Below are 12569 nucleotides of genomic sequence, written 5' to 3' on the forward strand. Positions count from 1 at the left end.
TTAACATTACGCAACGGAACCTGCGGGTCATGTGTCATTATAATGTTCGCAGCAACAACTAGCCAACAAAACCACGCATTGTTTCCGTAACTTTTTGACTGGAACCGCGTGGAACTGCTCACGCGTGTCATGCTTTGGGATCATTTTTAATGGATTGTGTGTGTGTGTTGCTGGTGTTGCTGGCTTTCTTTTAAATATTTCTGACTTTTACTCCTGTGGGTGCCTTTTAATGCAATGCACTTTACAGTAACGCATCGGCTAAGCGGCTTAACATCAATCAAATCGGTGCCCACGGTATTAGCAAGTTCGTCGGTATTAAGCAATAATCTTCCGGCGAGTGGTGTGAAGCTGGCATTTAATAAAAATGTAAATTGAAAACTACTGTGGTTTTTACTCGCTCGCGTTTTATTTATAATCGTGCAGCAAACTCAAACTTTGGAATATTTTTTCTCTCCTACTCCAGTTTTTTTTTTACTCGCCACTGAGCATTAGCTTCCGGCGTTACTAGCTACAGTGTTGCATGTGTGTACACACCCGTTACCAGGGTGCCTTGCCGCGCTACACCCGGGGCCCCTGGTCGGTGTCGGAAAATCGCACACTCTTCCTAACGGGCGAAAACATGTGTGCGAGTGTTCATGTTCGGCCCGTCTCCTGGCCGCCGGCATGTTTGATTGATTGAAGCACGGATTTTGCGCATCGTATTACTGGTTACACGGCTTTTTACACCCGTCTCGGCTTGGCATTTTCAATGACCGTCGCTAAAGGGGAGGAAACACAAAAACACACGGTGAGACAGAACATTGAGCGGTGCTGAGCGTTAGCATTATAATTAAAATTATAACGCAAAAAAAATTAAAATTAACAAAAATAAAATATTTTACTCAAAAGTTCCAAAATGGCTATGTTTCAACGAAAATACGAAAAATCGATATAATATTCTTTTTTATTTTTGAAAATCTCGATCTGAACGAAAGGATAGCCATACAAATTCCGAGATTCCATGGTACGCCTGCCAGCAATCACGAGTAACAACAATTAGGATGCAGCAGTGTGTGAAACACGACATGACGACGAACGCGAGACGCTGAAGCTGAGCTGTGAAATGAAGGTACAGTATGCTAAGCAACATTTACATCCAAGCGTAGGTTAAATTTTGTGCGTAGGTTTGAGAACGCAAAGCAAAAGGAAGGAGGAAAAAAACGGGGCGAAACAGAGTAAAAAATAAAAATGCAACAGCAAGCAAGCAATAGACACTTTATCGAGTGAATCTAAACATGAACATTCGTTTGCGGATTGCATCTGTAATGAGACAGGATGGGAAGAGAGACAGAGAGAGAGAGAGTGATAACGAAAGGCTGAGGGAACGGCTGTGACAGTTTGTGCTGTTCCACGTTGGAATTTATTATTTCATTCATCAATCAAGCACTTTGTGAACGCAGTTTGTAATCTAGTTTTGCATTATTTTTTAATCTTTTAGGTTTTGAGACATTACACATTTACGATATTTTAATTTTTGCAGTAAATTACGATGTACAGCACCAAACAAGACTGAACAACGTACGTGTTGATAAGGGACAGAAACGAAAGCAGCAGTGTTATATTAAATAATTAAAATAAATCAGCGAAAAATGTCCTTATATTCCATAATTTCTTTTTCGGACTTGTTTTATGGGGTTGATAATACCTCTTACGCACATATGTAAAGGATGCGAATTAATAGACTATAATTTAGCCGTCGAACCCATAACTCCCGTAATCGACACCGGTGAACTGCTTTCGTTTAAATCAATCAGTTTTTTTGTTCTTCTTCGCTGTACTTTTTCCACCCTTTAGCCTGATAGTGTCAATACTTTTGGAGGTGATCGCACTTAAGCGCTGCGCTAATAGTTTGACCGCAAGGACTCCTTGGGAAAGCTGTTGTGCGGTGCGCACAAAATGGTCAAGAGGTCGAACTAGTCCTGTGTTTATTGTTGGTGCACGGGAGCCAGTTTTTGGTGCGGGCCGCGCTGGGAGTTTGGGGTGTAGCTCCCGATGGGTTAATAGCAGGGTGACCACGCCAAAACCGATTTCCTTCCAGCTCATTTGATAAGCCAAGACACCCGCCCGTAAGGACCCGGGAAGGTATGGTTTGGAATGAAACAACAGCCCGAAACGAAAACGGACGATTCCGTCATGTGTTTTCTGTGTATGTACATGCACTCGTAAAGGAGGCCAGAAGTGAAAGGAATAAAGGTCTTTATGATTTTTCGCTGTTTTCTCCCCCCAAAAAGGGTGGTGGACTTGTTGTTTTCTTGGTTTTTGTTTGTTGGGGATCACTCTCTCCCCCTCCCTATCTTTCTCTCTTTCTCTCTCGGTTTGCTGGAGCGACCCATCCAGATAGCCCGGTGTCCCGGAGGGTTCGTGCTGGTACACACAATGGCAACATTCCTGCCTGCAACACCACGAACACTTAGCTTTGCCGCTTGGCCCCGGTGGGTTAATAATAATGATAATAATAATACAAGATTTCAGTTCAAGGAATACGTTTGGTCTTACCATCCTGTGGAGGATCGAGGAAGGATGGAATAAGTAGGGTTTCGAGGGGGGGGGGCGGCTGGGGGTGCAGATTCGCTTTGCAAACATGTGCCTCCGACCTCGAGCTCGCGGGGTGGAAAAATAGTAATTATAATACGGGATAAATGTGGCACTACGGTGCGTACCCCGCGCACTGCCGAACGATCGCAATCATGCAAACTTTTTCGACCGATCGATCAATCGGGAGGGCCGTGAGAGGACGTTTAATTATCGTATCCCAGTTTGTAAGGAGTTCTTTTTTTTGTATTTTATTTAGTTGATTTTGTTTGTGCGCTGACTTTAAAAAACAAATAAAAGTTGTGTCAAGAGTACGAATACAGCGGTTTTATGTAATAATAAGCTTGTTGCAACGTTTTATTTCGTATATTATTTTATTTGATCTCTTATAAACTCAAGCGGATAATGACTGTGATCATTGATTATTATTCGTTCGTTTGGGATATCTACTTTTGCTGATAAGAATTGTCTTCGAAGGTTTAAATGTTGAAAGAAATCATAAACCAAAGTTGTATCGATCGCAGTGTACACATGTTATTTCTTCTTGGGCAACTACAACAGTGGCTGGCTGGTCTACTACGCTTATGGCCTAAAGCCCACTCATGGTCTTGTATGTCTTTGACTGGTTGATGTACGTACACAAACGCAAAGTGAGATAGTCAGCCTTACGTAGATAGTATATCGGTAAAAGCGGTTGTTGAACTAATGACGGACAAGTTGTTATGTCGCATGAGTTAACGACTGCACCACGGGACCTTCCGTACCTATGCAGTGTTATTCGCATAAAAAGCATATCGGTCGCATAAAAAGTATAAAACCTAATAAGAGAGACATTTTAGGCAATTTTTATCCATTTTGATTACCCGCAAACATTAATTTACATAATGATTTCAAACGGGGTATGAATGCTTAAAAATCGATAAAAAAAAATACAATAACTGGCATAATTTACATCAGTGATCTGAATCTGAATGATCTGAGTAAAACTCGATTCAGGTCGCGTGCCGAATTACTGTTAAGAACATTCCCACGGGCCACAGCTGATTGCGCAACTAGTTCCCAGTTTATTCCCAAAGTTATCCTTATTACAAATCAGGCAGTATGTGCAGGCAATATCAGGCAAGAATGTGGTGGTTCCTTTAAGTTCTTTTTAAAGATTGTAATTAATGAGTAACTAAAAGGACATGTGCATGTTTATTCTGCCATTTTTTGATCTACAAATACTATTATTTTTAATTTTTGGTCAATTGCTGGTTTATTCTTCACCCACTATAGCATATAATGGTTTCGATACAGGAAAGCATTAAAGAGCATTTTTTCGTAGCCTTGTTGAAATTCTATTCTTGTCAACATACTCACCTTCATTGGTGGTCACCGTAATCTGATTATTTTATAATTCCTATGCATTACTCTAGATGTGTGATAGCTTTGAGGCTTCCTAAACAGTTCTTTAAATCTCGTACATCGCATTCACGCGTCGATGAGAATGATCTTTGGCTAAGTAAGTAAAAACAATCAGATCAGTAACTAAAAAACTTATGGAAGCCAATATAGCATAGGCATTCTATTAATTTTCAGAACTAATTTTCAAAACCTAGGTCTTTTTTGCAAATGCAGCCTTTTGACAAAACTAATTTCTAGTATCCTAATACACTATTAACAGGGCCAGTCTGGTGGTAAAGTCGTTAAGTTCTACGGTTGGTGTGCCAAAGAAAAAAAGGAGAATCGCTAAAGGCCAACATATAAGAAAAACAGACATTTTGACTTTCAGTTGAGCTCCATACGATTAACACCTTTTTTAAGCATTTGGTTTTTCGATATTGTTAAGGATATTGGATTGAGCTTTCGTAGTAGCTTAAGCTACATAGCAAAAGAGTACCGTCATCAAAGAAGTGAAGAAAGCTGTATTCCGATATGTGGTTTCCGAATCGTCCAGAATGCCTCAACGTGAAAAAATGAGTTTAAACATAAGAACAAAGTTCTTCGCGGGCATGTCTGTTTTACATATTTAATTGGATTTTTAAGGTATAACATTAACGTTTTTTTTTTTCAATCATTTATACTGTTTGTATTACAAATCCTGATATTTGTTGCAGATGTTCACAATATTTTTAAAATTGTTTTTTAAATATAATTAAAACGGTCACAGTATCAACTCTGTCAGAGTGTTACTCTGCCAAAGTGTGAAGACCCCATCGTATCAGTACTTATTTCGCTGATTTGCACTAACGAAAAAAGCTTTAATTTATGTTACAAAACTCATTACTAACTTTCATTTTTACAGCTTTGTTTTGATCACTGTTCAGCGAGTAATTAACCGTGATGCAAATTTGCATAATTAAGTTGTTAAATTCCAGAACATTAACATTCCTATCCTTACTTCAGTATGCCAATACTCTTGCATATGCTGGATTTATTAATTTATTGCTCATTTCGTCCTACAATCAAGACTCATCCCAAAACAGCTCATCATACCCGCGTGCAAATTCAACAATTAGTTGTACACTAAGTAAAAAAAAAATACAGTACAAAGCAGTTAAACGTTTTCACGCACTTAAGCGCAGTCAATCCAAACGCGGGTCAATAAAAAAAAAGCCTTCCCGAGGATTCGTTTAGTTTGGTTTCTTCGTTTTGGTATGATGGACCAGGGCGGCATCACATTCCTCGCACCCGATCAAAGAAAGTGTTGATCAATTTATGCCGGTGATGAGCTTACCTGTCCATTGCGCCGGGTGTATAAGCGGGCTAATAAGGAATAAAACTCCACAACGAGCGGGAGAATTGTGTCCCGAAATAAAATAAAAAAAAACCTCCTTAACCCGTGCGCTCTTTCATCTTTGCCGTAGCGTGGCGTCCGGTGGGAAGGAGCTCGTAAAATCTCAAAAAAACGGTGCCAGCTATCGGGAAGCTATCTCCGGCCAGCGGGAGGCAAAATGGGCACAGGACACACACTGCCTATCAAACAAATCGCTTAATTGATTGATACGCGCCTGACCTTTCGCGGGGTGCGACGCGAAGTTGTTAACTTAATTTACAGAGTGTTTCTCTCCCGCTTGTATAGCCTTCGACGTTTTCGTACCGTTGGAGTGGACAGGTGGGGCAGTGCATTTCGCCGAGAAATTTGCGCCCTTCTCCAAACGACAGCAAGCAGGACAGAAAAAGGTCCAGTTATCGGACGGTACGACAAATTATTAAAACGATCGCTTCGTTCGCAAGCTCGCTGGAGGAAGGCTTGTGTCCGGTCGGAGTAACCAAAAAAAAAAAAAGAAGAACACGCTGCAATAAATAAGCCTTCAGTATCCTTGCAGCGCGTTTCGTCTTCGCCAAGACGGGGTCGGCACCGGGGTTGAACAAATGACCCGCAACAACCCGAATCCCGTGGCCAGTTTTTGTTCTCACTTCTTCGCCTGCAACGACACCAACCCCAGGGCTGTACCTTTTGCGGTACCGATCACTTAGCCGCAGTATTTGCTTAACTCTTATCATTATTTGGCCATATTTATTTAATAAAAAAGCTGTTACGCGCCCTCTCAAGCTACTCAGTGCCTCGCCCGAGTCTTTCGTACATCTCTTACGCACGGTAACGTTACCCCGGCAATGGCACCCGGTGGCAATCATACGAAGGAAGGAGCAATAAAAACCAACCAACCACCTTACAAAACGATCGTTAACCGAAACCGGGAGGGTATCGAGGAGGGTTGCCGGCCAGCACGAACAAAAGCGATCAGTCCCCGAAAGGACACCGAGATCGAAGCATAAATGACGAGCATAAATTAAGCGAAATTAACCTGAACCAGCCCGAGCCGGAGTGGCATCGTTTCTGCCCGTTCCAGGGAGTCGGAGTGCAAAATTCAATCAAAATACCTTTGGGCGGTTTGCTCGGTTATGGGGCTGCAGGATCTCCGCCCCGCCCGTGATGGAGCCGATGCTTCGAAACACTTCATAAATCATTTTGCATCTTAGCGAGGTATTGGAGGTTTTTCGGAGGTTGCTTTTTTCTCTCTCTCTCTGTGGTGATTGCGGATGGAAATGCTGCATGCGTGTTGCAGGGTGGCGCGGGGTGGTAAATATATTGAAAGATAACGGAGTTATTGTTGGGAGCTTGCGACGGTCGCGGTCCGGTTGTTGATCTTATCGCTGGGAAAAAAACATAGGTGTACGTAACGGACGGGGCAATCATGTTGCGCTGTTGCACATAATGCAAGCGCTGTTGCCCGCAGAGCAGAGTGGACAATTGTTTTTTACGTTGAATGGCTGGAAGGATCAAGATTGGTGTTGGTGTTTTAAACTGCCCGTTTCCAGCGGGATGTGTTGAAGATGTCGTTAATGTCTCTTTGGCGGTAGGCATATTTAAAAAACAGGAAGTAAAAAATTGAACACGTTTGATAGGTCATAGTGATATTAGCCTTTCTAAATTATTGTAGTTTAAATAAAAAAATATTTCAAGTAAAACACAAAGGACTCATCACATAAACTTTTAATAGGAACTGAAGAGAAGACAAACTACTTTCATTTGCATGTACATGTAAATATGCGTATAATCAGCTTTAAACGCGATTTTGTAGCAGGGGCTGCATATCTTTAGGCGTTTGTTGATTTCGATCAATTATAAACTCTTTTGTGTGTAAGTTGTTTTCAAATTGCGAATATCAAGCCACGAAAAGTAAAATGATTTAAACCTTGAAGCATCTAGAAACTTAGTGTGCAAATAATTGAATTAATTTCGTTACACTATAAAACCATTAAAATATTACTCATAGAATTGAAGTTGTTAGCGCCTAAAGCTAGGCAATTAGTTTATAGCAGAAAGAACTCCATATTACAGAACGAACTCGGATATTAGTATTAGTGAAGGCTAGGAACTATCAGAGGTAGGATAATGAATTGTAAAAATAAATTTAATCTAAGCTGAAACCCCCGGCTTAAAACATCTCTTGTAAGAGCTACGAACAGAAGTTTTACTTCTTCCTAGTTAGTTATTTAATAATTTTATTTCCATACTTAAATTCCATTATTGTGTACAATAGATTGAAATGTTACACGTTAATCGGTACAAAACTATGTGCTTTTATCATTGATTTCTATACTTAATATCAATATAGGCCGATGAAACTGTCTAAGTATTGCAGAAGGAACAATTTGATTAAGAAGAAAACATACAGGAATTGAGCACCTATGGCTTAATACAAGACTTAAATAAATGTCCATTGCTCCTTTCTAGTAAAATTGGTACTGATTTAAAGAATATAGTACTCATGAAATGTATAGCCTTGTTTGGAGATTTGTAGAGTTCCTGAAGTTTTGTAAAATCATCAAATACTAAAAAGTAATTTTGAAAAAAATACTTTGGATGCTTGCTTACCTTCTACAACCAGTAGCTTTAAGACGTATGACGAAATAGGCGGCAAAAAGTCATTCATTTTGGACCTTTTCATTTCATTCATAATTACTAAATTTGCTCTTTATTACACTCAACTCAACAAATCACAAATCAACTTTTCATAAATAAATCATCTTAATCTACAGCTCAATTATGTTTCACTTCAAAGATGTGAACATATTCTTCACAAAAAGTGCCATCTCACTGCGAGTGAGATTGGAATAGGTCAGTGGTAGGGCTGGGTTTTTGTTTGAGTTATTTGCTGGTCATTTTGGTAGCGTTGCGTCTTATCAGAGCTACATGCGCATCCTGAAGCGGTACGGACGGATTATCACAACCGGAAGACGCAAGCCGGAATGTTTGAGATTTTATTGAATCTATTTCAGCTTATGTAACTTTAAGGAGAGTCGTAATTTGATGAAGAATAATAAAGCGAACGTAGCAACAACAAAAAAATAACAGGAATGCTAAATCAAACCGCCTTCCCTTGGCTCGATTCATCAAAACCAGACACTTTTATCAGTGCTTGTGATTGTTGGCTAGAAAAATAAACAGTAAAAACTCAAGCTACATTGTAACGCTACAAAAAACATACACACAGAACACACGAATCATCCCGAAACTGCGAAAGCTACATATAATCGCATTGCGCTAGGTCGTGATACCACACATGCCATCACATCAGCCTTTGCTGCTTGTGCGGCGGTCCGTGCAGTCTTGACCGGTCCTCAACGGAGCACCGTCCTCCTGCTTCAGCCACGCTCGAGCGAACCCGTCCTGCACAAGCAAAACGCCACGGCCTCAAATGCCGCTAAAGTCTTGCATGATGTACGCACGATTAGCCGAAATCTCGCCGCGTTTGTATTTTTTACGCGCTTTGTTATAATCTGCTGACGCTGGCCACGATTGCGCTGGTTGCTCCCCGGGGCGGAAAAAAGGTTATCTGCTGCCACAAGCCACCAAAACTATGAACTGTCGTCGACAAAAGGGGAAGGGGATTTGTTGTTTGCCTTTTCGTACAATCGGACAACCGTCACAGCATCCCAGCGGAACCGCGCGGATGCCGAGGAAGTAATTACACGTACGCGTGGTGCGCGTGGTTTTTGTGGCGTTGCGCGTGCTAGCCAGATCCCGAAGAGGAGTAGAGAGAGTTCCCAAGAATAAGGTTGCGATCTTGCTGGGGGGAAATAATTGGCCTAAAACTTCCTTTTTTCGAGCTGCTAGACAAAATAAATAAGTACCGTGCATGGGTCAATGGAAATTCATACACATCAAATTAATACCTTATCACAACAACACGTCTGCCCAAGGTGTCTGCGCTGCAAGGGGCGTTTGACGGACAGGCAACAAACGGCTCTTGAACGAAGTTAAATCACACTCCTGGAAACCGTCTGCCGATGTTTTCCACAATGTAAATAAAGCTCTGCCAGAGACAGAGGGAAAGGCAGAGGAAGCATCATAATTATCAGCTGGGAGCCTCTCTAACCCCAACATCAAACCTTTGGCGCCATGTCAGCTACGGTTTGCGGGCGAGTACGCGCATTCCATCGGGCCGTGTTGGTGAGTCGTTGTGCAGTGCGTCTTTCCCGCCACTGCCGTTTGGAAAGAGAGAGAGAGAGAGAGCCAAGGAGCACATTCGTTCGAATGCCAAACAAAAATTTTGTTGAAAAATTGTGTACCGTTTGTGGAAGTAAAACTAGTAATAAAAATAGACAACACATTCCTACTCGAGCATTGCAGAGCAGAGATAGAAGGAAGCAGGCCACGCAACAACAAAAAATGCCATCTCTCCCCAACAGAGTGGCGGCATTTTCACAAGATGTCTAAAATAACAAACCGAGTGCGCATGCATGCACCCGCGGGAAAGCAAACCGTGGAGCGGGCGTCAGTATGGGTGAGCACGGCTCTCGGTCTCTCTGGCTCGCGATTCTAACGACAGCGGTACAGCCGAGCGCACAAAAGGGGGGAGTGGGTCGAAGCAGCGTTTTGGGGGAGTGTGACTCAGCGCACAAGAGCTGACGTCAGACGTCGGGAGAGTTGGGCATCGAGGCCTGTGAGGTATCTTACTCGTTCTAGGATTTGTTGTGATCGATCACGCACACGGTCGATCAGTTGTATCCAACCTGCTGACCGAAGCCTAGGGGAGCTCTCTTATCATTGATAGGAAAAAAGGACAAAAATCACCTAATTAAGACGAGTTGAAGCTGAAGCTGGTTTTTGGCTGGTAGAAAAGTACAAACGTCTATGTCCCAAAAGTGTCGTGTAAAACCGGTAGCATGGTGATGTTCTTTTCCATTTTTTTGTTTTTTTTTTTCCATGTGATTAGCAAATGTGTGTTACCTTTTTCTTTTGCCCCTTTTAGCGTTGAATAAATCGCAGAACAGAAAAAAACAAGGGTGTGCGAAAAAAAAATTTGCAATAACGCACACCACCAAAAAGAAAACGACGAACGCGCGAGCAAGCGTGTGTGATGATGCTCCTGATGGCATCGAGCGAACGATGTGTGGGAAAGCGGGGCAAAATGGATATGCTAAGCTGTTTCATGGATTGATTTGACATTGATTTGAATTTTTGATTTGAACAAATTATTCTTGCATTATTATATATCTCTTAAACACAGCTATGGAATAAAATTACCACAAAGCCACTAAAATATGTTTACAAAAACTATTAAACAAAAGTTTTTTTTAGTTGACATGCGGGCCCAAAATGGGCATAGTTCTGGGACAAAATGGGCATATCTACACAAATCGGCAAACGCCATAACACTCGGGCAATGTAGGCCACAGCAACAGGTACTGGCCTAAGCCTTTTCACACACGTCGCGAAATGTTTTCTCTTCCAATCTTTCGATTGACTGATCTGGAAACCCTGTGCAAAGTCTTTAAAAAACTTTACAATTTAAAACACTTTTAACACGTTTAAATCAACAAAATCGGAAGTTTTGAAGCTGTGCACGTGTAGCTGTATTCTGGGGACAAATACTTCACCATAGCCTCATCAAGCGCCATATGTCAAAAGCAGCTGCCCATTTTGCCCCAAGGCAGTCATGTTAAGCTGCTTTTGCACATTGTTCATCTTCACGTAAACATTGGCAGACCTATCTAAACTTCGTTAAATAGTAACTAAACATTTGTAACGCATATGTTGATTCGCTTACCTCATAGAGTATAGTCTTTTGCTTGTGTCTTCATTGTACAAAATTAGCTTTGATTAATTTGGTAATAAATAAATAATAAATAATAATAATAATAATAATAATAATAATAATAATAATAATAATATTAATAATAATAATAATAATAATAATGTAAAATTACATAAGTCTTAAAACACGTTTTGTCTCTCTGAATCTTCAACGTAGATTGGCTTTTCTTTTTTATTTTTTGACAGTTGACTTGACATTTTATGTCAAGATTGTTAGAGCGAGACGGTAATTCTTTACACGGTACTTAAACTAAAGGTATGATCTCTGCCAAGGTAGCCATATAATAAAGATGGGATTTTGTATATTCTACAATAATAATAATAATAAAATAATAGTAATACCAATAATAATAACAATAATAATAATAATAATAATAATAATAATAATAATAATAATAATAATAATAAAAATAATAATAATAATAATAATAATAATAATAATAATAATAATAATAATAATAATAATAATAATAATAATAATAATAATAATAATAATAATAATAATAAAAATAATAAAAATACCAATAATAATAATAATCTTCTTCTTCTTCTTTGGCTCAACAACCGATGTCGGTCAAGGCCTGCCTGTACCCACTTGTGGGCTTGGCTTTCAGTGACTAATTGATTCCCCCCATAGCAGGATAGTCAGTCCTACGTATGGCGGCACGGTCTATTTGGGGATTGAACCCATGACGGGCATGTTGTGAAGTCGTACGAGTTGACGACTGTACTACGAGACCGACATTTAATAATAATAAATAATAATAATAATAATACCAATAATAATAATAATAAAGAAGTAATACTCAAATAAAGGGTGCCCATTTTGCCCCGTTTGCTTGCATTACAATCGCTCCCACCGTGCGCGTGTTATGGATGGCATCGCTCCCCCTACCCATTTTTTTTTTCGTGTCAATGTGTTGGTGGGGGTGAATTTCGCGAAAAAAGCGCGTCTCGCGCTCGCGCACACAATATATTCTCGATTTCGCACACATCGCATGGTGGAACCTAATGGGAGAGAGAGCGAGAGAGAGAAAGAAACACACACCCCAACGACAAGCCGGACCGGCGACTGTGTTTGCCGGTGTTACTCTCCACACCCTCGCGGTCGTGCGTTTGCAACTACTACTGCGCGACACACAGCTAGAGCCTGTGTAAAGAGGCGACTTTTAATTTAGAAAAAAAAACACTGAAACTTACACACTTAACCGCTCGCTCTCACCAATCCACCAAAACGGATCCGGTGCCGGTCACAGTGTGGCTGGCTGGCCGTGTGCTAAGCCGTACTTTCGCGTCATCGCGTCTAAACGCTCTTCACAGGCCAAGACGACGCGCGCAGCAAACAACGACAAACCCGGCGACAGCGGTGCTGTACTCTCTGCTGACAGTGGTTTACATCATAGTAGGTAGG

At 40.9% G+C, this 12569-nt stretch overlaps 1 protein-coding gene across 1 annotated transcript in view; it reads left to right on the forward strand.

Annotated features, from left to right (window-relative positions):
- The first annotated feature begins 12329 nt into the window (after positions 1–12329).
- LOC120902622 (zinc finger protein 497) overlaps positions 12330–12569 on the forward strand; it is a 55489-nt gene continuing 55249 nt past the window's right edge. Inside the window, exon 1 of the mRNA XM_040311492.1 lies at positions 12330–12564. The gene's annotated coding sequence lies outside the window, so the exon portion shown is untranslated. The remainder of the gene's footprint in view (positions 12565–12569) is intronic.

This window comes from Anopheles arabiensis, chromosome 3, assembly GCF_016920715.1.
Source record: "Anopheles arabiensis isolate DONGOLA chromosome 3, AaraD3, whole genome shotgun sequence".
In the NCBI taxonomy this organism is placed as follows: Eukaryota; Metazoa; Arthropoda; class Insecta; order Diptera; family Culicidae; genus Anopheles; species Anopheles arabiensis.